Below are 6238 nucleotides of genomic sequence, written 5' to 3'. Positions count from 1 at the left end.
TGGTTGAAGTGTATATAAGCCTGGTGGGTGGGAGAGTAGAGAGGCAGAAGCGGAAGAAGTGGTGGAGGCGGAGGCTGAAACTGAGCTGGAAGCTGAGAGTGCGTGGAAGCTGGGAGAAGCTGAGAGAAGAGAAGCTGGGAGTGCACGGAAGCTAGGAGTAAGGGAAGTGTAGGAGAGGGACTGTACATAATAAACTTCCAAAGCTTCAGACGTTTGTCGTGTCTCTCTCTGTGGGCAGAGGGAGCGCGATATTAGGCCATGCCTATATTCTCTCCCCCAGACTTAAAAACTTTTGCTTTAAAAGTTTACTTGTGATACCCCTCTGTAGGGGTTTAATCTTGTTAAATTTGCAAACTTTTGGTCCTGTTGAACTCCAAGTGTATCTCCACATCTGCCACCAGGACAAACAACAGAGAACAGTGTTCTCCTTAGTGATACAATAAATAAATAAATGTGGTTCTTTTTTTTTCCTTAAGAATCTGGGTGAATTTCAGTTACCTAAGGAGCTTTTTACATCATGTGGGGTTTTCTTAAGTTTCCCTCCTTTTTAAGGGCTCAATCACATCTGGATTATTGGAGAAAAAAATATATAACCACTGTCATTGGCCTTGGTGAACTCCAAATTTTGATAAATATTGCTTCAATAAATTCACAGGATCTTAGAACATCACTGACCAAAAATGTGGCACTAGTGTACACTACACCATCAAGGATTAAAGCAGCATGAAATGTTAGGAAACACTTTTGAATTTTTTTATTCAATAGAGTTTTTTTCTGTCAGCACAATATCTCCCTTAAATGTTTGTTGAGTAAGACATCCCTTGGAGATTTTATCCAGTCAATTGTCCATTTTGGAGCAGCCTGATCAGACAGTCTCAGTATTTCCTGATCATAAACCCTCTTTTAAAGGCCTGAAGACAGTTCGGGTGCTGACCTTTTTACAAATACTCCACACATCTTTTTTGAATCTTCCTGCTCTTTGGACTGGAGTCTCCTCCTTCAGCTACCTGAAGGAAAATCAAGTTCAGAGTTTTGTCAGTTCACTCTATGATATAATTGGGAAAAAAAAAGAGAAAATTACAGTAAATGATACAAACTGGGCTGTTTGTTCATGTGTAAAATGAGAAAAAAAGACAGAGAATGAGAAAAACCCCATCTATGTTTTTGTCAGTTTGGATGCCCACAATTATATGGTTGCTGTAAAAATGCTTTTTATTATATCATTTATGTTAAGTACACTTGTGAACCTTTGCCACATTTATCACTATCTTTATCTGTGGATATTTAAAATGCTCAGAACTCACATCTTAACAATTTAATCAGAATTTCTATCTTGAACCAGGGTTGATAAATGCTGCCATGGAATAGTTAAGGAATGTAGAACATGGCTGATTAATAGCCCTTTTATTACTGTCAATGAGGCCCACTACCTATGTGAAATAATTGTAGTGGTTAATTTGAATTGTTGAGTTGATTGGATTAAGAGATGCCAATGATTAAGAGGCTTCTGAGAGTGTCAATGAGGACTTGCCTAGGAATGATTGGAATGTGGGATAGGATCTGTGGTGAGACCCTCCCTAAGCATGGGCAGCACCACCCAGTAGGATGGTGACTTGGATGGAACAAAAGTTTTAAGAACAAGGAATCAGATGCAGATGTAAGTTCTACTCTCCTTGAACAGGTTTTTGATGCAGCTTCAATCATCTGAGGATATTGGACTCTCTCTTCTTCATTCTTCCAAAGTGTATGCTGCCAGTGATTCTTCAGGTAGTTTCCAGGAGTCTTGACCTTGGACTAGGGTAGCACTGTTGATCCTTCTTGTTCTGGGGCTTCCAGCTCTTGAACTGCACAGCTATGTGTTCTTCTAGCTCTCCAGCCTACAGATGACCATTGTGGACTATCCAGTTTCTGGTCTTGTAAGACAATCTAAAAAATCCCCTGTTATAATTATACTTCCTTGTTGGCTTTGTTCCTCTAGGGAACCCAACTAATACAATAATCAAAGTCCATCGTATTTGCTTCAGAACTCACATTTTGCATAATCTAGAATCATTTCACATGAGCTGCCTGTTCTCATATCATGACTCCATTCTCCTACACACCTCTGACCCAATGGCAACCCTAAGTTAGGAATTTGGTGGGAATTTCCTTTCAGCATTTCCATGTCAGAATTGATTTATGTACCCATAGATAGTTTTCATAGAAACTTAATATAATGTATCTAAGACTCATGTAGGAAGAATATGAGAAAACACATGTGGCCCAGGAATACATGACAGGTGGATGGATCAGTTCTTGAAGTGCACACACCTACAATGAATGCTTTAACCACAGTGTGGGATTTAATTCCAGAGATGGACATCACTTAATTTGTTGGATTTCTTATTACAACAATCTTTTAAAGACTCTTTTGGTATTTTTATGACTGGTTCCTACACAGCAATGGTGTTAATCATCCCATCTCTCTGTGCTCCTATATCTTAATAGAAATGAGAATTCCATCCATGTAATGAGTGTAAGGAATCCCATGAAAACAAGGCCGGACATGGGAAATCACATAAGGGAGTTTATTAAGCAAACAGAGTGTCTCCCTGCAGGGTAAGAGAGAAAATGAGAGGAAAAGAGAAAGGAAAGAGAAAGGGCATGCGCTAGAGAGAGTGGAAAGTGAGGAGAAAGAAAGTGAGTCGGGGGAGAGAAAGCAAGAGAGAAAAGATGGCAGGGTAGCTACCGTGAAGCAGTTGAATTCTGTGGGGCTAACAGAGAGAGCTACACACAAAAACTGTGCTCATATTTATAAAATAAAATGATGTTGCATGCTGAACCCATGGAAAGCCTTGCAGGTGAATTCAAATAATCTGTGCAGAACACTGGTCAACACCCATCACTCAGAATCTCCCATTAACAATTCATGATGTTACTGATCATTACTCTCCTCATCCTCAGCATCACCTTCATAAACCTTTGTAATGCTCAGGACAAGTGTAAATGGGGCATTTACTCCCTCTGTGGAGGACACTCTGGGAAACTGAATCATTGCGCAGGAAAAGAAAAGCTTTGCATGAGATTTTGGTTACCATCACCACCAGGTTTATAAACCCACAGTCTCTATAATCAAGATTATGAACATATCAGTCTCCTGTGTGTTACCCAAACATCGTGTTCTTCCTGATGAGGAAGATACAATGCATAAGACATTCCCTCTTCCAATCTTATATCCCCTGGAACTTGCTGATTTGCACTGTGTATCTGTTTGGTCATACCCAGGAGAGCAGACCCAACACACCTCCCTAACGGGAGTGCAATGGCCACTCAGGATGAACACTGAAGCAGTCTCAGAGAGCAGGTGCTTGATGCAAAAGATCATGGAAAAAGGAGTCACAGGTATGCAGACCACTGCACTGGGAACCATTGAGGGGAACGGCTAGAAGCAGAGGCTGAACCTCTCTGTGACCTTGGAGGCTCATGTCTCAGAGCTCATGCTCACTCAGATTTTTCTAGGTTATCACAAAATCTATCAATGATGGGAGAAAGGAGAAAAATATTCAAAGATGATTTCAGCTCCTCCACTACTGACAAAGAAGTGCAAGTGTACTATTTACTACTTTCATTGCATTTTATTAACATTTCTATAAGGGCAAATTCAAACTTTCAATGAAATAAGTAACTTTCACCCCTGTCAATGCACAGTCCACAGGCATTCATTACCTTGATATTGTTGTGAAAACATCATCATTGCCCATCTCCAGAAATTCTTTTATTTTTCAACACACAACTATTTTCCCATGAAAAAAAATGCTCCAAGCCTCATTCTCTAACACTAACCACCATCATTCACCATGAAATATCATGAAAAATCAAAACCATGAAGCTGCAAAAACAGTTACCACATAGGTTACATTAACAGGACAAGACGTTTAGCATTTGTGAATTTTCCAACTAGCTTTTGCAACCAGACTCTGTGGGGCTGAGGATTAGGCTGTCCTCCTGTGCATCCTCCTCAGGGCACTCTTAATGTCCCTGTTCCTCAGGCTGTAGATGAAGGGGTTCAGCATGGGGGTGACACAGTGTACATCACTGAGGCCAACACACCCTTTCTGGGAGAAAGAGATACCACTGATCCCAGGTACACTCCAAAGGATATTCCATAAAATAAACAACTGCCAGGTGAGACCCACAGGTGGAGAAGTCTTTGTACTTCCCACCTGATGACTGGATTCTCAGGATGGAGGAAACAATTTTAAAGAAAGAAAAAAGAATTCCTGAGAGGGGGAATAAACCATAAAAGGCACCAATAGTGTACTTGACAATGTTATTAGAGAAAGTATCAGAGAAGGTAAGATTAAGGAGTTGAGAAGGGTCACAAAAGAAATTAGAAATTTTCGAATCCTTGAAGTATGTGAATTGTAAGATGATCAAATTGTGCAACTGGGAATCAAAAAGGCTAACCAAAAAGCTGACCAAAACTAAGAAGCCACAGAGGCGAGGGCTCATAATGACTGGGTAATGCAGTGGGTGACAGATAGCCACAAACTAGTCATAGGCCATCACAGTCAGAAGAAAATCATCCATACATGCAAAAATGATAAAAGAGACATATGTGTCAGACAGCCCACATAGGAGATGACTCTATTCTGAATTAGGATGTCCACGATCATCTTTGGGACTATGGTGGAAGAGAAACAAATGACAATCAAGGGCAGGTTGGAGAGGAAGGAAGTACGTGGGGGTGTGGAGGTGGGAGTCAGAACTGACAGCCAGGAAGATGAGCAGGTTCCCAAGCACTGTGACCAGGTACGTGGACAGGAACAGTCCAAAGAGGATGGGCTGCAGGTCTGGATCCACTGAGAGTTCCAGGAGATGAAATTCTGAGACACCTGTTAGATTTTGTAGTTCTGTATTTGTTGGACACCTTGGGAGGAGTGGGAAGAGATGTTGGGAAACAGGAAATACATAAAGAGACACCCATCACTCTGTATAAATTTGAATTCATGAATTCACAAGCAAAGTATTCTAACTTGAAGTCACTAAACTTTGAACAAATTTTGATGGAAAATACAATCATTTTAATCACCTCCATTATTGATATCTGTCTTATTCATGTCCTTCCTTTTGCACCTACAAATAGACACTCAGATGAATAATATTAGAAGACCAGGATCATTAGAAAATTGAAGTCCATGATCTCAAGAAATGCAGCGTACTCTTTCAGAAATAAAATATATATAAAATAAAGAATGGATAATAGCATCCTCATATTTTAAAAATCATTCTAATGAAAGGAAATTAAGAAATTGCCCAATATATCTTGATTTGTTCTAAGTCCTTTGGACAAATTCCTTGAGTTACAATATTTAAAACACTAAGGTGTTCATTCACTTACAATTGACTCACGGTTGATTGTTCACAATCAAAAGACAATTTTATGTGCAGGTTCTCTTCTAGAGATTTCATCATTCTTTGATTTTCTTATTCCCCCCTTCTTCAAATGAGTACTTTATTTATTTTTTTTTTATTTTTTTATTTGTTTACGTTTACATAGGGTAATGATGTTTCTTTTTTTTTCCGTTCCCCCCCACCCCTCCCACCCTTTTCCCTTTATACAGTCCTTCTTTCCTTCATTTTTACCGCTCTCCTTAGCCTAACTCTAAACCTAACCCTAAACCTAATGCTAACCCCTCCCACCCCCATTATATGTCCTCATCCGCTTATCAGCGAGATCATTCGTCCTTTAGTTTTTTGAGATTGGCTTATCTCACTTAGCATGATATTCTCCAATTTCGACCATTTGCCTACAAATGCCATAATTTTATCATTCTTCATTGCGGAGTAATATTCCATTGTATAAATATGCCACAGTTTCTTTATCCATTCATCAACTGAAGGGCATCTAGGTTGGTTCCACAATCTGGCTATGGTGAATTGAGCAGCAATGAACATTGATGTGGCTGTATCTCTGTAGTATGCTGATTTTAAGTCCTTTGGGTATAGACCAAGGAGTGGGATAGCTGGGTCAAATGGTAATTCCATTCCAAGCTTTCTGAGGAATCTCCACACTGCTTTCCAGAGTGGCTGCACTAATTTGCAACCCCACCAGCAATGTATGAGTGTTCCTTTTTCACCACATCCTCGCCATCACCTCAAATGAGTACTTTAAAAAGTATGCAGTAATAAACAAGTATCCTTAGCCTTGGTGGACTTTAAATTTTTTATGGTTGTGTAGTAATCACACCTAATAGTG

The 6238-nt window shown here is 39.7% G+C and overlaps 1 pseudogene; it reads right to left on the bottom strand.

The window, feature by feature from the left end:
• Window positions 1–3971: 3971 nt before the first annotated feature.
• Window positions 3972–5099, bottom strand: LOC124968047 (olfactory receptor 7E24-like; annotated as a pseudogene).
• Between the last annotated feature and the right edge of the window lie 1139 nt (window positions 5100–6238).

The sequence above is a fragment of the Sciurus carolinensis genome, chromosome 17 (assembly GCF_902686445.1).
Source record: "Sciurus carolinensis chromosome 17, mSciCar1.2, whole genome shotgun sequence".
NCBI lineage: Eukaryota > Metazoa > Chordata > Mammalia > Rodentia > Sciuridae > Sciurus > Sciurus carolinensis.
The sequence above is the reverse complement of the archived record's forward strand: the minus strand, read 5'-3'. Positions and strand labels throughout refer to the sequence as shown.